The sequence below is a fragment of the Ambystoma mexicanum genome, chromosome 5q, assembly GCF_040938575.1.
Source record: "Ambystoma mexicanum isolate Mex_15411 chromosome 5q, UKY_AmexF1_1, whole genome shotgun sequence".
Classification (NCBI taxonomy): domain Eukaryota; kingdom Metazoa; phylum Chordata; class Amphibia; order Caudata; family Ambystomatidae; genus Ambystoma; species Ambystoma mexicanum.
This window is the reverse complement of record NC_090933.1, coordinates 343,631,988-343,650,570: the sequence shown is the minus strand read 5'-3', so window position 1 is coordinate 343,650,570 and position 18,583 is coordinate 343,631,988.

Sequence of the window (18,583 nt, the reverse complement as noted above, 5' to 3'; positions counted from 1 at the left end):
CGAGTAGGTGACTGATGAATTGCGACTCTTGAAACCAGTTTAGTCTTCCCATCTATGGTTTCATCCTGGGATAGAGGCAGACTGGGTTGCGATTCCACACGATTTCCCTGGCTGAGCACTAAATAGACCAATGCCAGGCACGACTGACACAGTCCTAGATGTACAACCCAAAGCGGGTTCTAGTGCTAGCTTATCTCTTGTCTTCATTTGTTTATTTGCTTCATTCATGACATTGTTTGTCTGGTGGTGGTGCTGGTGGCACCTTTTGGCTGGTGGTTACTAAGAGATGGCTGTGTGTTAATATTACAGGACTCTCTGGGTCCTTATTTTCATATTTTGTGATATTTTGTGTTATCTGGTTTCTCTCAATGACGTGAATTTCTCGGTTAAACCTTGTTCACATGAAACCCTGTGCATACCCCAAAACATACCCATTCTTGTTTGCATTTCCCCTGGCACTTTTCTCCTCCCCCGTCCCCTGCCCTTGAGTGTGATCTCAATGTCACTTCCCCCTTTCTTGCCTCGTCGCGCCTTGAAACACTTGTGAATAGGCGCGTTACAAATGTAATATCATAGCATTGCATTGATGTAGAATTGTAATAAATATCTCGGATTTGATGAACCACATTCCGATGAGTGACCTTTCGCTTGGATTAAGGGAGTGATGGGGATTGGGCTGGGTTGTTTGGTTATATCAAAGAAGAAGAGTGCCGCACACCTGGTCTATTATTGGTGAAAATAAACACATTAAATTCTGCTGCGCGTTGTCTCAGTAGGTCAATGCACCTACAGCAAAGATCTGTGTGTGAGCTGCTGCTCTCAGGTCTGGATTCCAGCAGGGACATTCACCTTTGGGTTGCTCTGATGTACTTACAGTTGAATTGGGAATCTGGGAGATATCATGGCAGCCCTGAATCTTAGAGAATTCAGTAATATCTCTTTGGGAGTCATTACAGTCTGGGCAGTATCCGTAAAACGTGCAGTTTTTGTAAAATATCACTGGTTTTCCAACCGATTCCAGGTTCAGAGGTATATTTGCCTCATGCGGTATTCCTAGGGAGTATCACTGGATGATAATAACCCTGGATTACAGGGCAGTTTTTAGCCCAGATTAACTGATGATGCATACCTCCACCCCAGAGCTGGAGGAAAACATTTCAAAATGTCTCAGGATTTCTTTAAAAACTTTTTTTCTTTGAACGCCAAATAAACCTGATGTCATGGAAACATTGGAAGGGGCTCATGCCCACCCTCTCACTACCTTTTACATTTAATGCATAAGAGACTCAGCATTGACCTTTTCCTGTGCAGAACATGTACTGTGGTGAAATAAACCACTACTGTACACGATCCATAAACAACGTCAATATAAGGGTGCAAATGGATAGATAACATTTCACAAAATAACAGCAGGTGGTATTTCTGTAATATCACAGGCGGTATTATCCAAATGAGATAACCATTATCACTAGGCCATTGGTAACTGTGCAATGGGGCAGATCGTTGGAAACACTGGTTGCATTGGTGGCATTCACCCCTGGAAGTATTGTGCTTATAAAGCCACAAAATCTGTAATGAGGGCCTTTGTCTGATTTTCTTCCCTCTGCGGTTGGCAGCATAAGTAGACTAAGCAGTGGAATTGGGGCTCATTATAAGTATGGCAGTGCGGGCAAAAATTGGCAGCAACGGAATTACCACAACTTTTTCTGCACCGCCATACTACAAGTATGACCCTGTAGTGTCAGATTTACCTCCAGCGTCATGCTGGAGGTAAATCTATCCACTTTCTGCTGAAAATTGGCAAAATCGGCAGAATTAGAGAGAAAAGAGGATCCAAACTGGAACCCTCTTGTCCCCTGCACACCGTAATAATGCGTCAATACGACCCTTAATATTCATTCAAGAAGGTGGTAGTGTAAAGACACATTTAATACATTCCAATAGAGAAAACAGTTACAATTAAAGTTAATGATGCAATCCAATCTTTAAACTAAAATGAAAACAATGTAGAGAAAAGAAAAGTACGATCAGGATATTGTTGCTATTAAGTCAATTCCACAATCTATCTGGTTTTCATCGTCAAATAGTTTAAAACTACCAGTGAAGTGACACAAACAATGTCTCAACAATTATATTGAAAAAGAACCGATATTGGGGATCAAGGTACACAGAATACAAATTCAGTTATATCCAAATCCACAAACAACCAGAACGAAGGATGGCCAATCAGTCAATGGTAAGCAGGGGAGTTGCTAGGTCTGGAAAAGACCCGGGGCTACGCTGATGTCGGAACTGTTGGGACTGGGGGCTAGCTAGTCTTTTGGCTCTAGCTCCTGAGATTCTATCCGGGGCTACAACCAAAAGATTAGGGGCTAAAGCCCCCTTAGCACCCCCCTAGCAACGCCCCTGATGGTAAGGGAGGTGATGAATGGTGAAAAGAACACTGACAAAAAGGTGTTCTAAACAGAATAACAGTAGGTATGCTCACCAAGACTAGGGAAGTCCTGAGTGTTGATGCGTTTAAGGAGGTCACTCTGCATAGGTAAGGGATTTCAAATAAATGATGAATCATACAAATCATTCAGCGTGCGGTGGATGCCCAGTGGACTGTAGAGAATGGAAATCAAAGCCTAAAATGAGCAAGAATTCTCAAAATGGCAACCAGCAAGATATAGAGTAAAGGGACAAACACTCACTGTTGTGAGATGAATATACGACTTTGAGTCTCAAGATTCTACTCGGTAGGTGCCGTAGGTGACGTACGACCATTGATCAAGTATCAGTGGTGATATACTGCCTGGATCTGTAAACAGTCCAAGAACGCTGTGTTTTAGTATCCCAGCGTCTCTGCCAAGGCATGATTAAAGTATCACAGAGATAAACGTGTGTTAAATGTAGGTGCTCAAACTTACTGTGTCAGCAGCGTAGTGTACAATCCAAATAATCTGCATATGGCATGCAGTAATGGTTCAATGCAGGTCGCGCAGCCCAGCCATGGGTGCGTGGTCGTAGGTGGAGATTGTTGCTATGAGAGGGAGGCTTCCCGTGAGGCAAGAGACCCTGTAGCGTGTAGTACCCAGTCTATCAAGGCCGTCGTGCATCGAAACAGTAGACAGACTAACGGGCGGGATTGTGTTAGAAAAATGGTAAACAAGTGTCAGTGCAAAGCAGCGGCCATCTTGAAAGTGATGATGCCCATACAGATACTAGATAAGTAATGCTATGGTTGGTCTGGAATTGAATGGGGTGAATATAATCAATGGGATACGAATAAAAAGTTCAAAGAAAATCAGCACAATTCGGCCATCTGGGTTCCAGTGGGGTGGCTTTAAATTTACAAAGTATAAACAGTGCTGAAGAATATATAACTGTTATATGGTGAGTTCCACAGAATAGAGCAGTTTCCATTATACGTCAGGTCACATGGTAGTATATAGCGGTTCAGCAACAATATTTGAGTGTAGATACTATTTACACAATGGATAGAGATGGATTCGACACATATCTAGCCTGATTGGACAGAGAGGCAAAATTAAAATATGTAAACCATGTCAGATGAAACATTTCAAGGAAAATTCATTGTTGAGACCCCTAGGAAATAATGTGTTCAATGTGTGAATCCAGTACTTCTCTCTATGTGAGAGAATGGATAGATAGTCACCACCTCTATAGGGTTTTTTACTACTTCAAGGACTTGAAATTTGAGCTGAGCAACTGTGTGGTTGTTTTCCATAAAGTGTCTCGAGAGAGAGAGGTGATTTTGTGTTTCTGCACATGATGTTCGATTTATGCTCTGTGAGACGTTCTTTAACAGATCTTGTAGTTTGACCCACATAGAGTTTGCCACAGGGTCATTTGATCGCATAGATCACTCCAGTGGACATGCAGGTAGCATAGTGCCGTAGTTTAATCTTTTTACCAGTGAATGGGTGAACGATTTTATCACCTTTGGTAACGTTGTTGCAGTGTGAGCAGCAGAGACAAGGGAAGGATCCCATTTTTTTGGTTTGTAGAACCATTTGTTTGTCCTTAGGTGGTATTTCTGCTCTTACTAGTGTATCCCTGAGATTCCTACCACGTCTGAAGGCAATCATGGGTGCTTTAGGGAATAGTTCCTTGAGTGTCTGATCATTGTGGAGGATGCTCCAATGCTTCCTGATGGTTTTCCCTACTTGAAAGCTTTGTCTTGAGTATTTGGTGATGTGGAGCAATGGTGTTTCCTTCGTTTTAATTTTAGGGACAAGGAGTTGTTCTTTGCTAATGAGTTCAGACCTTTTTTGGCTTCCTCAAGAATTGCATCTGGATATCCTCTGGCTTCAAATTTCTCAAGTAGTTTGCTGCTTTCTGTATCGAGACCGGCCGGATCCGAAATTATGCGTTTCAGTCTTAAAATTTGACTGTATGGTAGGCTTTTCAAGATTGATTTCGGGTGATGGCTTGTAAAGTGCAACAAATTATTTGCATCAGTTGGTTTATGCTAAATAGGGGTCCAGATCCGGTTTTCTTTGATTTCCATGTCCACATCCAGAAAGTGTAAATGAGGTGCCCCTTTCTCCATGGTGAACTTGATATTGTCGTGGATGGTGTTCATGTAGTTAAAGAAGGAGTCCAGTTCGCCACGTGTCCCGCACCAGATACCAAAAATGTCATCAATGTATCGTTTCCACATTAGGATCTTGTATGGCCCTTCAGCGTGGTCCAGTACATGTTGATGTTCCAATCTGTACATAAATTTGTTGGCGTAAACTCGGGCCACAGAGGAACCCATAGAGGTGCCACTTGTCTGTAGAAAGAATTTACCTTGAAATCTGAAATAGCGGTTGAAAAGTATAATCTCCAGAAATTTCAAGATCAAACTCTTGTTTCCCGTACTGTTAGAGCTATTGGAAATTAACCATTGAACTGCACGTATACCTTCCTCATGAGGAATGGATGTGTATAAGCTACACACATCCATACTGAAAATTATACAGTCGGCACTCAAAGCTGTGGTGTCATTAATGCAGTTGAGGAAATCGGTTGTATCTCTCAGATATGTAGGGGTGTCTTGAACACGTTTTTGGAGTGATCTATCCACATAGATAGCAAGTGGGTCGAAGATGCTATCCAATCCAGCTACTATCGGTCTCAACGGAGGGTTGGTAGGGTTCTTGTGGATCTTCGGGAGACCGTAGAAAACGGGGGTGATAGGATGTTGGTTCAATAAGAATTCTCCTGTCTTAAAATTGATCCAATTGAGGTCCAATGCTTCTTCGATGATGCTTTTGATCAGTATCTTGATTGTATTAATGGGTCTCCATCTAATTTAGAGTAGGTGCTGTCATCATTGAGGAGGGTGAGGCATTTTGATGTATAATCCTTCGTGTCCATTATTACAATAGCACCCCCTTTATCGGCCGGTTTGATGGTTAATTCTTCATCTTTGGCTAAGGCTTCAATGTGTTCAAGTTGGCATCTTTTCACATTGCTTGATGTTTTTTTCTGATAATTGATCCTCTCTAGATCTTTCATCACCATATTCTCAAATAAATTGAGCATAGAATTTTGTGTGTAGGGATCGAAATTGCTCTTCGGGCAAAATTCAAGGGTGCTAGTTTCTGGGGAGGATCGTTCCTCATCTATATCTGTGTTAAAAAAGAGTTTAAGTCTTAACTTCCTCAATAGTCTGTGGAAACACACTTTTTCCTCAAAGAATGTAGTGTTACTGGTCGGTACAAATGATAATCCACGGTTAAGCATATCCAATTGACCGCTTGTAAGATTTTTGTTGCATATATTCACCACCAGGTTTTCGGTCATTTGTTTTTTCTTGTGTTTGGACCCTTTCCCTCTCCTCGTTTTTCTCTTGACTTGTCTCTTATTCCTAAAAAAACGCCATCCGATGCTCCAGGGCTGGCTGGTGTCGCAGGGATTATTGTGTTTGCAGCGGATTGATCTCTGGAGTCGGTATCGATGTTTACAGTTTCCTTGTTGGTGGGACGTCATCTATCATCTGATTGAATTGGATCTCCAATGCTGCTACTGCTACTGTCGCTCCCGGAGTTGGGTTTGTTATGAAAACAGGATTTGCGCTGTTGATCACAGTGATGGTAAAACTCTTGCCACGTGTGGCTTTGGATATAACTGAATTCGTATTCTGTGTACTTTGACCCCCAATATCGGTTCTTTTTCAATATAATGGTTGAGACATTGTTTGTGTCACTTCACTAGAATATACTTCTCCAAACGCGTCAGCCGTCCTCAATGAACTAAATTTTCTCTGGCTTCTGTGCTTGGAATAAACAAGATTTGTTTTTTACATTTAAAGATTGGATTGCATCATTAACTTTAAATTGTAACTGTTTTCTCTAGTGGAATGTATTAAATGTGTCTTTACACTAGTACCTTCTTGAATGAATATTAAGGCGTTGTATTGACGCATTATTACGGTGTGCAGGGGACGGGAGGGTTCCAGTTTGGATCCTCTTTTCTCTCTCTTTGTGTATTTAGGTATCCCTGTGCCAGGGCCACTTTTCCTCCCCTGCACCCAGCAGATATCACGACTGTTTCTACTTTGTTCCGATACGTTCTATTCACAAACCTGTGAGTGTGCACCTTCCATCTCCTTCCGTTTTCAAAATCGGCAGAATTACCATGCAAGTAATTCTGCTGGTGGTAATTCCACCAGAAATGCCCCATAGAGTCCAACAGACTGTCCAAAAATGGGGATTAAATCCAGCACCACCACTTGGAATCCAACGGTAATTCCACCGGACCAACTGGCAGTACCAGTAATTCAGCTGGGTGGTATTCCGGCAGATTTACCATCGAAATACCACCCAACCTAATCTTACAGTAAGGAGAGCTTAGTACAAGGTGAACATCTGAATGGCCTGGAGGGCTGGGGCAGTGTCAGGCACATGCCAAGCATGCAGTTTCTTTCCATCATATATAGCAATGTAAACAGGTAGCTATCGGCAATGGATTTTTATTTAGATCAGTCACACATTCAATGAGGGACCATATCCTCAGTTCATCGCGCCCGCCCATCCCCTGTATTTCTACTTACCATGCTGTACCGGGCCGCCTCACTGCCTTGAATTAAACATGTTCCCGGGTTGCACTTGGCATGGTGGTGGGTTGGCATGTGGCAGCCCAGTGGGCTACCATTTACTCCATTAAAGGGTTCAGAGTGACATCTGTTAGACGAGAAGAATCTTGAGTTACATTACTGAGGATGCTTATGAACTGGGGGCCCTGCTCCCATATTCCATCAAGCACCAGACATCTATGAACACTCCTCAGAGAGAGACAAGGGAAAATCAGATGCCTGGGAGCTTTTTCATCAAAGCCTTTATTGTTGGAATTCCAGAACACACTCAAAGAAACTGTTTCCTTAACCTGCTTTTATAGAATTTTTGTATGATGCAACATGTTAATGCAAATTACTACCTTGTACATGGTATTCTTCTGATATAGTCAGAGAAATAAACATTCCTTCAGTATCATTGGATAGCATAACTTTTGTGTACAACAAGCTCACATTAGCAGAGCTGGCATCCACAATTTCTCTGATGCACAAAACTGATAATCTTATTTTAGCCTTGGCTGGACACAACTATGACAGTGCTCAACTCTTGCCAAGAACATTTCCACGCACCAATATCTAATCCTAATCTGATTGCTGAGGTCCTGCCACGTTAGTTAGTGCTCTATACTGTTGGAGAAATATATATACTCCATGATATGGTGCCAAAATAATACAGCTGGTCTCTCAGAATAGTCTGCATGACACATGTGATGCCGCCTTAAATAAGAACATAGATAAATGTATCTAAACTTCCCTTACTTATCTGGCTTCATCACAATCCTCTCTGCTTTTTCTGCCAATTTACACTTTTAACCTAACAAACCTAATTACCTCAATCTCCAATGTATCAGCCTCTGTGGCTTGTCTGAAAACTCTTGGCATGGGTCATAGTCCTCCACACCTGGCTTAGGCCTGGAAACCATTTTGTGTTTGAGTATTCATTTTGAAATATTTATTTTTTAAATTCTTTATTTAAATTTTAGTAATTAGAACAGGACTGAACAATAAATCACAAAGTTTCATAACACAGCATAAAGGATATAAACATGTAGGAATAGAAAAAAAAAGACAAAAAAGAGACACATCAATATACAATTTTAACGACGAACTAGTACCTACTCAGAAAAGCTCCCCAGACCTTCGTATGTAAACTCAATTTTCCCATTTTTCTGTAAATAAATTTCTCAATATTCGCCAAGCAGTTCATTTCTGCAATCCAATCCTCCAATATTGGTGAGACACGAGATTTCCAGCTCGAAATATATTTTACTTCAGGGAGCTATTATTTATTTAATTAAGCATCTCCCACTTTGTATACGTGAGCACTTATGGAGTGTGTGTAACATTAAAAGTACCCTTCATTTCCTGAGCCATCCCACCCCAATTATATGCAGTGCCGCATGCACTTTTTATTTTTAATAAAGGTACTCCAATCCTGATTTCTGCAATAATGGATGGGAGAGTGAATTTATTTGATCTGCCTATCATGTTATCTATATTCAGTTGAGGAGGGAGGGGTTGGCACACCCTATACACTCAGGTGACTTGCCTCTTTCGTTAATCGGTGTATATCTCTGTTTTCAACCATGCACTGTCCCAGGGAGCAGCATTGCCAAATGCTGAGGGGGGAGGTTTGACAGAAGCATCCACAACAAATATAGGGATGTCCCACACCTCTTCCTCACACCTCCAAAATGAAACAATACCTGGCCTCCTGCCTCCTGTGTGTTGCCACCCCTCTCCACCTAAAAGGCAAAGCAATTCCTGACATTTTACCAGCTTCGCCAAATCCCCCTGGTTTTCCTTCCCATACACCAAAATAACTTTATTGTTCTGCCACTATCCTCCACGTCAACAGTGCTTGCACTCCACCCCAGCAGAAAACAATCATTGCCCAGAGTCCTGTTAACCCTCAAACGCCATCCTGTTTGCTCCCTCAACACTCCAAGAATCAAACGAGTACATGGCGTCCCAACATATGCCCCCTCCACCATCGGTTTTCCCACCTTGGGTTCACAGCATGGACTCTATGACACCCTAACCGCCTGATCCCAGCATGATCGACTGTCACTGGCACACTTTTGTAATTAATGTACTTATACTAGACTATGTATATATGCATTTGCATGACTAAGTTTGTACCCACCTGTAACTGCAATGTAACGTAACCCTTATTGACTGCTTTCAATTGCAACTGTAACCAGATCTAACTTATGCGCCCATATGCCCCTGGGCCTGGCTGCGCTTTATAAATAAATAAATACAAATACCTCTCCCCCCTGGTGTGGATCCCCAACAGAGAGGTAGAAGCAGGCCTGACAGTCTTGCTGGGTCATTCCTCCGACGTTGACAAAGGCCCAGTGACAAGCGCAGCGTTTGTGCCTAACGGCACATGTACCCCAGCTTTGAAAATTGACATGCCTGCAGTTCCAGCACTGTCACAGAGGCAGGCTGAATGCAGCGAAGGGCACTTGCTGGCACATCTTATAAGTCTTTAGAGCGTAAGCAAAGGTACAAAAGACAGGAGTAAAGGTGTTAGGCCAGTCTATTAACGCCTTTGTTATTGACCCAAGGCATTTTTGGGCTTTTTTCAGGTGGACTGGAACAATAGTTGAGTTTCTAACTCCATTTCCCCCTACGCCTCCAAAAACCACTTTGTTTTATGTCAGTATGACATTGACATGCTGATGTAAAACCAGTGGATTCCTATCAAATTCGCCTGCTTTTTACACCATCAAAAAACAGACGGATTCCCTAGGAATCAATTGTAAATGCAGCCTGCCATGTGTAAATGGCAGGCAGCGTTTACTTATTTTGCACTCCGGAGTGTAAAAGGGAGGTGGAAAGGTGCTTCCACTATCATTTTACACCACCCTTTTCCACTCCCCAGTGCATATTATGAAAACTGCCCACAGGGACCTGTTACACAATTTTATAAAATAAGCTCCTTGGTCTCCTCTGCTTCGACCGGGCGGAGGTAGGAATAATTCTGTATTTTCCTGATGTGAATTAATCTGCGGAAGATAACAGAATGTTGAAAAACATTTATTTGCGAAAGGCTTCCTAATAAAGCTCTTGACAACTATCCTATCAAGGTCGAAAGATCAAACGTAGACAAAAAAGAGAGCGGGAAAGAAAAGATGCACTTTCTTTCTTCTTCCACGGGAATGGCATCCTGTAATGTTGCATGGGGACGTCTGCTAAGGCCCTTCCCAATTCACCAGTAGAGGGTGCATTTCTAGTTTGTGCTAAGCGTCATCTATAAGCCAAAACTATTGCGTTGGAGTGCATATAGGGAGAAATGGCATATGAGGAGGGACACAAAGCTTGTTGGTGCTGTTTGGTTATTTGCCCACTTATGACTGCCCATGGCCATGCTAGTGCCTATGGCCATTCCAACCCATTTCTGCCCTTTCCCGCCCAAAACACCTCCTCATGGAAACCTTTTGAGCCCACGTTAATCAAGCCTTACCATCAAACTTTGCACTCGAAGTACCTGTCAGTATTTTTCTAAAGCGGTCTTCTGAGAGTTAATTGGAATTGTAAACACATTCCTGGTCTAATAAAAATGTCTTAACCAGGTCCGTCTTCAGCCATTCTATTTATAAGCACTGTGTGTGTCCTTCACTGAAGTCGTGCGAAAAACAAACATTGGTAAAGCCAACAGTTTTGGCTTGTGCATAAGTATTAAACGTTTGCCAGGCACTGCTACTCACACCATTTTTCACCTGCCATCAATAGCCAGTTAATACCATAACCCCTGCAGCCGTCCATTTGCCTTTACTCCCAATTATCTTTGCGCATGCACACAGTTTTTATCCCCCATGAATTGGCATGACACAAGATTTCAATTGGCAAAATTGGCCGCAGTTTTATTTCCATGACAACAGAAGTATTTGTACACAATAGTGACCTCATTCTGTACGTGTGGCGCTTGCTTGCCGGATTTCCTTTGCTTCCCCCTATACTTGGTATAGTAGGCCCCCAACTCCCCCGACCCATTGTACCTGTTCCTATCCTGCCCGTGCAGGGGTCTGTGGGTGGGGAGAGCGCCGTTTGTTTTGGAAGGGAAGCTGAGCCTTATTTGTTCCTACCAGACGCCCCCGCCGTTTAGGCCCCCAAGAGGCGCTGGTCCAGAAGAGCGAAGACCCATTCCGTTTCCTTCTGGCTCGTCCGGAGTCTATCATTTGTGCTTGGTTGCCCAAACACCGCCAACTTGTCATCCTCTGACCTGGGTGCCCTGCGACAGCAATGCCCAGGTGTCCTCCTCCTTGTATTTCGTGGGTGGGTGGGTGGAAAACGAAATTCCTTGCACTTGTCAGGTGGCGGCGACCGGGTCCCAGTGCAAGAGCGAGATGCCTGGTCCCTGGTCCCGCCTGCTTATATCCTGCAAGCCCCGGCCCTTTCCTTTTGTTTCCCCTTCGCGGGCTTTTGGGCCATTCGGCTTTTGGCGCCGTTCCGCCCCTTTGTCCTTTGCCCTTCCGGGTGAGGGTCCCCGCTCCCGGCGGCATGACCCCGCAGGGGTTACCCTGCTGCCTCCTCCATTTTTGAGGACGTTTTCCGTCGTCAGCTCCATAACCCCTGCAGCCGTCCATTTGCCTTTACTCCCAATTATCTTTGCGCATGCACACAGTTTTTATCCCCCATGAATTGGCATGACACAAGATTTCAATTGGCAAAATTGGCCGCAGTTTTATTTCCATGACAACAGAAGTATTTGTACACAATAGTGACCTCATTCTGTACGTGTGGCGCTTGCTTGCCGGATTTCCTTTGCTTCCCCCTATACTTGGTATAGTAGGCCCCCAACTCCCCCGACCCATTGTACCTGTTCCTATCCTGCCCGTGCAGGGGTCCGTGGGTGGGGAGAGCGCCGTTTGTTTTGGGGGGGAAGCTGAGCCTTATTTGTTCCTACCAGACGCCCCCGCCGTTTAGGCCCCCAAGAGGCGCTGGTCCAGAAGAGCGAAGACCCATTCCGTTTCCTTCTGGCTCGTCCGGAGTCTATCATTTGTGCTTGGTTGCCCAAACACCGCCACGCCAACCGGTGGGTTCCCGCCCACCGTTGGCTCCCTCCTTCCTCATTCCTTCTCACAACTCCAGCAATTTGGTGCAAATGTTCCAGAAAAAGAGCTCCATTCCCTTTGGGGACAAGTGCACCCCATCGGCTAAGAAATACTCGGGGGTCTTCCCCTCAATCAGGCCATGCCTGATCTGATGGAAACCTCTGCCCCTGCAGAATTTGGCAACTGCCCCGTTCAGCTTCCTCCTCGATTTCTCTACCGCTGAATGGTTCTCTGCCCCTCTCCATTGCGCCCGAGGGATCACCTCGGACCAGATGATCTCTGTCTCCCCCACCTGTGCCGATATTTCCTGTAATGAGTTTGTGATGTCTCTCAGCAAGACCCCCCTCCCTAGGCTGGTCAGGTCATTCCCTCCCAAGTGTATCACCAACACATCCGGCTTCCGCCGCCTATTTAGCAGTTTATGCAATTGCCCTTTCAGCTGGGCCCATTTCATCCCTGGCACCCCGTGCCACTCGATCTTGAATTCTCCTGCCGTCAAGATCTCTTGCTGCTGGTTCCAGCTCGCCTTTGCCCTTGAGATGAATGAGTGCCCCACCACCCATACTGTGCGTAGTTTCCTTTGGTGCCCTGCTGGTAAATGACATGGAGGGAACGGCATGGTTATCTTTACACTTTCTCTGGCCTGACATAACGTTTAAAACATCCTGACGACCATCTCCCCAATCTCTTAATGTCCTCCGCCCCTAGTCCCCCGACTAATGCTGAGGTGGCGGCCCCAATCCGGAAAGAATGTGTCCCAAACTGGCCCCCTGCCAGACCCATTTTATCCAGACCTAGCGACATCACTTTCTTGAACTGAAAACGGCTTAGCGCGGACCCATCCTTGTGCGTGAGCCATGGCGCCTCTGCCCCTGATGGCCGCCTCTGTCGCATAAAGTTTGCCGTTGCCGCCACCGGGCAAACCCTGCTCGCCTGAATGGCATGTACGGTCAGCGCCGCCCCCTTTCCTTTCTGATCCGTCTTTGACCTCCTCACATAAATGATGACCTGAGCGCTCCCCACTTGGATGTCCCTGACGCGCAAGAACCCATTCCCTTTGCCGTTCTTGTTTTCCGGCACCAGTTCGCCGATTCTGAGCGCCCCAAAAAATGCCACCGTAAAAGCAGCCGAGAAGAGCACACGCTCTGATTCCTCCTTACATACTTCCCCTAGACATTTAATTAATCCGTGCAATTTCCCAATATCGATTGGCCGCCTTTCATCTGGTTTTGTTATGCTTTGCCTCGCCCAGCCTTTCATGGCCAGCATGACGTAATGCTCCTTAGTGGGGTCCTTCTCCCCGTGCACTTTTGCATAATGTGCTATGGCCGCCAGGTGATAGCTTACCCACGCCCGGGTCTTCCCTGTTTTCCAGCACCAGCCTATGAATGCTCTCACCGGGTTCTCCCCGGGGTCCCCTGCTAGTACCTCCTCCTGGAACTGTGAAAACCGCCTCCAACAAGCCCTGTACCTCTTGGTTGTACCGGGTGCCAGGTCAGTTTCTACCAATGCGGTCAGATCGCCCCAATCATCCCCCACCATTGTACCTCGAATGGGGTCATCTCCTCCCTTGCTTCGGGACAGCTCTCCCGGAACCGGTCCCACTGTAAACGAGACAGAGAATCAGCGGCCGTGTTTTTCACCCCTGGAATGTGCCGTGCTCTAACCTCAATGTTTAACTCTAACAAACTTCTGGTGAGTTCCCTGAGGAGCCTCAGCACCCTCGGGTTACTGGACGACCCTGTGTTAATGATCTGTACCACCGCCAAGTTGTCCGACCATAGCGTGACCTTAGAATTTTGCAGCTGCCCGCCCCACAACTTAAATGCAACCACTATGGGGAACAGCTCTAGTAGTGTGATATCTTTCGTGACCCCTTCCTTATGCCATTCCTCCGGCCACGCCATGCCGCACCATCTGTCACCCAGGATAGCCCCAAAACCCAGGGACCCAGATGAATCCGTGAACAATTTGAGCCTCTGACTGCTTGCCCAGTCTGCCCTCCAGATTGCCACCCCGCTGGAACTTGTCAGGAAGCTATCCCACATCCTGAGATCCTCCTTTACCTCTGAACCCAATCGGACGTGCTGTGCGGCATGTTGTAAGCCCACAGTTTTCAGCTCCACACTTCTGGCAAATGCCCTCCCCGCTGGTATCACTCTGCCTGCAAAATTGAGGTTTCCAGCCAGTGCTTGCAACTCCCGCAAGGTCGCTTTGTTTTTTCCCATCAGCTCCTGAATCAAGCCCCTCAGTTTTTGTACCTTGTCCTGCGGTAGCCTACATTCCCCTTTAACTGAATCGATCTCGATCCCCAGAAATGTCAATGTCGTTGCTGGACCCACGGTCTTTCCTGGTGCTAGGGGGACCCCTAGCTGGTCCATTTTATTTTGAAATACCTCCATCAGGGATCTGCACTCTTCCGTCCCCTCCCTCCCCACGAAGAGAAAATCATCTAAGTAGTGCAACATTCCCCCACCTTTTTTCTCCCGTTTTACCGTAAACTCCAGAAAGGAGCTGAATGCCTCAAAATATGAGCAGGAAATGGCGCACCCCATGGGGAGGCATTTGTCATAGTAGTACTTGTCCCCTAACTTAAAACCCAGCAAGTGGTGACTATCCTCGTGGATTGGTAATAGACGGAAGGCTGATTCTATGTCTGCTTTCCCCAACAATGCCCCTTCTCCTGCCGCTTTTACCATTAGTATCGCATCCTCCAGGGAGGCGTACTGCACCCTGCACTGTTCCTCTGGGATGCCATCGTTCACTGATTGACCCTCGGGGAAGGATAGGTGGTGTATCAGGCGGAATTGACCCTCTTCCTTCTTTGGCACCAATCCTAGCGGAGATACCACCAGATTGCTCATAGGAGGCCTAGTAAATGGGCCGGCCACTCTCCCCAGCCCCACCTCCTTGTCGACCTTCCTTTCTACTACCTCGGGTTTCTCCAGAGCAGATCGCAGGTTGGCCGCCTCCCTTCCCCTTTGAGTACCCGCCCCCGGGATCCTAAAGCCCCACCTGAACCCTTGCCATAGCAATTTTGCGTCGGCCTTGTTGTGGTACTCATTTAGAAAGGGAGTCATGGCAAGAAGGCTAACTGGTGTGGGCAATGCCCCTTTAATCATACATTTGTCATTCATTGTTTCCCCAGCATTGCCTTGTTTTGTCGGCGCATCACTCAACGTTTCCTTTATTTTTTTGTTTCCCACCATCCCTGGGTTTAGCCTCTCCTGGAGTGGCCTTGCGGGGGCCCGTACCACCGCCCCTCTGGTGCTTGTACCTGCATGTCTTCCCGTATGAGCAATACCCTTCTGCAAACCTCCAGCAGACTTCTTGCTCCCCCTGGTGGGCTGCTGCCCGGTACACCCAGGAGGAGGGCCCGCGAAAGGACCCTCTCCCCCGTTGCGGGAACCCGCCTCTGCCTCTCCCACCCCGAGACTTCTCTCCTAGTGGCTCGTCCTGGGGTTCCCTGCAGGGGACCACTTTGTCCATGTACCCCCCGACATCCATCTCGTCCCATGACATTGCTGGCCATATCTGCATCTTTAATCTAAAGCCCCGGTCATACTCTAGCCATCCCTCGCCGCCATATTTCTGATACAAATCATGCACGTATTGCTCATATGCTATCATCGCCAGTGCATCCTGCGGGTACCTCTCCAACATTACTGACATATACATCCTATAAGCTTTCAGCCAGTTGTTAATGGAACGCTCCACCTTGGTGGCATCCGTGTCCCTTTTCTCTTTTTCCTTTTCTGACAGTTCCTTTAGGCCTCCCCCCGTGGGGACGATCCCCAACAAGTCAAAGATGTCAATGAATTCCTTCCTCCACAACCTCTCCTTGACCCCCCCATGGAATGTGCCACACCAAAGAATTCACCGTAGCCCGCATAGGTGCGAACCCTGGCATTGGCCTCCCATACTGAGTTGTCTGGCCCCACAATCCCCCTGTTTCCCCGCTGATCGGGCCTGCTGTTGACGGCTGAGCCGCGCTCAGCCCCCCTGTTAAGACCGCTCCAGGCCCTGCCTCATTCTGCATCCCCTGAGCCCCTGCAGGTATCCCCGAAGCCAACTGCTGGGCCCCCCCCATGCTTACTGACGCCCCTGGCCCTTGGTTTGTCCATTCTTGACCCCAAGGGAGCCCCGCCATCTGCACTTGATGCCCGCCTACCATAGGTGGGCCCACACTAGGCAGCCCGACAGATAAGAAACCCCCGGGCGGTATCCCCCTCTTCTGAGGCAATTGACTTAGTTCACCCGACTGTGCCCAGCCTTGAGTGCTACCGCTGCACCAAGGCCCTCCCAGCCCTTGCGACGCCCCCGGATGCGTGGCTATACCTCCTTGAGACACTCCCCCTACCACAATACCAGTACTGGACACAACATTCGGCATTTGCCCCATTTTTCCCCATGCTTGCATGCATTCCATCACCATACCTTTTACCGTCTCCAGGGATGTTGTTCCTCCACCCGCGGCATCCACCGTTCTGGTCGCAGGAGTGTTGGGTGGGCTCACTCAATTCCCTGGAGCCTCAGCAGGTGTAGGAGCCGTTAAGGCCGCATCCTCCCGCGCCCTCCCCTTCTGCCGTGGTCTCTTGGTGCTGCTGGCCTGCTCCTTGCTCGCTTTAGCCCTGGCCGTCATTGTCCTTTTCCTTTTGCTCCCCTGGGTCTCCTCTTCTTCTTCTTCCTCCCCCAGGCTGTGGATCTCGGCCTCGACCACGGTGGCCTCGCTGCCACTGTCCTGAAACATCAGAGGGGAGTTTTCCACCCTCTGGCTGCGCCCTTCCTGGCTAGGTTGGGCCACCATCCTGGACATCCAGTCTGGGCCATGGGTTGCTGCTGCCACCCTGGCCATTTCCATAAATGACGCCAGATCCATTGTTTGGCGGCCTCTCAATGGGTCAGCCACCTGCTTCCTGCTCCTCCTGGGCCGCTCGTTGCTGTTGCTCGTGTTCCTTGTGATCCTCGGGCTCTCGGGCTGTTCTGGTGCCTCTGCTCCTCCCCCGCGGCTGCCTCCTTGCGGCCTGCCGCATGATTTCTTTCCTCTGGAGGGAGGGCGTGGGCGTCTGCGTGTGAGAAGGGGGGGGGTTGGGCTGGCGCTGGGCGGCTGGTGTTCCCCCTGTCCTGTTCCGGCTGGGTCTTCGACCGGGTTGCAGCCCCGTGTGTCCTAGCCGCCTTTCCTTGCCCCTTGGCCCCTTGCCCTCCCGCCTGTCCTCCGGCTGCTGCTGGGCGGGCTCACCTGCAGCTCCGCTCCGCCTTCGTCGCTTCGTTCCTGGTCCCGGGCTGAGCGCGCCTTCTCCCGCCGCGGCTCCCGATCAGCTGGGCTGCTCCTCCACGCCCGCCGGCTGTCCTCCACCGGCTGTGCGATCCCGCCTGCTGGTTCCTTGCGGTCCCCGCAGCTCCGCTCCGCCTTCGTCGCTTCGTTCCTGGTCCCGGGCTGAGCGCGCCTTCTCCCGCCGCGGCTCCCGATCAGCTGGGCTGCTCCTCCACGCCCGCCGGCTGTCCTCCACCGGCTGTACGATCCCGCCTGCTGGTTCCTCTGCCGCTGATCCTCCTTCCTTCTGCTGGGCGGGCGATCCAGCTGCCAGTCCTTCGCCTTTTCTTCCTGCCGCCGCTTTGCGTTTCTCCTTCTCCCGACCCTCCGAGGTCCGATCAGCTGGGCTTCAAACGAAATTCCTTGCACTTGTCAGGTGGCGGCGACCGGGTCCCAGTGCAAGAGCGAGATGCCTGGTCCCTGGTCCCGCCTGCTTATATCCTGCAAGCCCCGCCCCTTTCCTTTTGTTTCCCCTTCGCAGGCTTTTGGGCCATTCGGCTTTTGGCGCCGTTCCGCCCCTTTGTCCTTTGCCCTTCCGGGTGAGGGTCCCCGCTCCCGGCGGCATGACCCCGCAGGGGTTACCCTGCTGCCTCCTCCATTTTTGAGGACGTTTTCCGTCGTCAGCTCCATTACGTCAGTGCCTGTCAAGTGTCTTTCCCCTGCATACACAAAAGCCCAAACTGTTGGCATTGCCAATGCCTTTTAAAGTGGACTGCCAGCTGGCCAGCACGCTTAATGGGGATACAAACGCGTACACATTAGCAAAGACTGACGTTTGCCCTTCAAACAACAAACTGTCTTGTTGCCCTGTGACCCATGTGTGTTTTGTAGACAGATGCTGTGTTTTCGATACAGAAACTGGTCATTATTAAAGAGAGAGTCATTGGAAGCTACATTAAAATCATGAAACGTGGCATGCAGTCACATTGGGAGAAAACAAATGTCTCTTTACAGTAAATTGCAATTGGCAGATGACAGGCTCCTGTAAAGGACAGCATTGTGTTTGATTGGAGAAGTATTTTGAATATTTACCAACTGCGCCAACTCATTTCATTTGCAACCATCTGTGTTGTGTTTTTTCTTTGAAATATTAGTTTTTCAAGTTTGATTCAAACACAGAAACTTAGAACAAGCTGG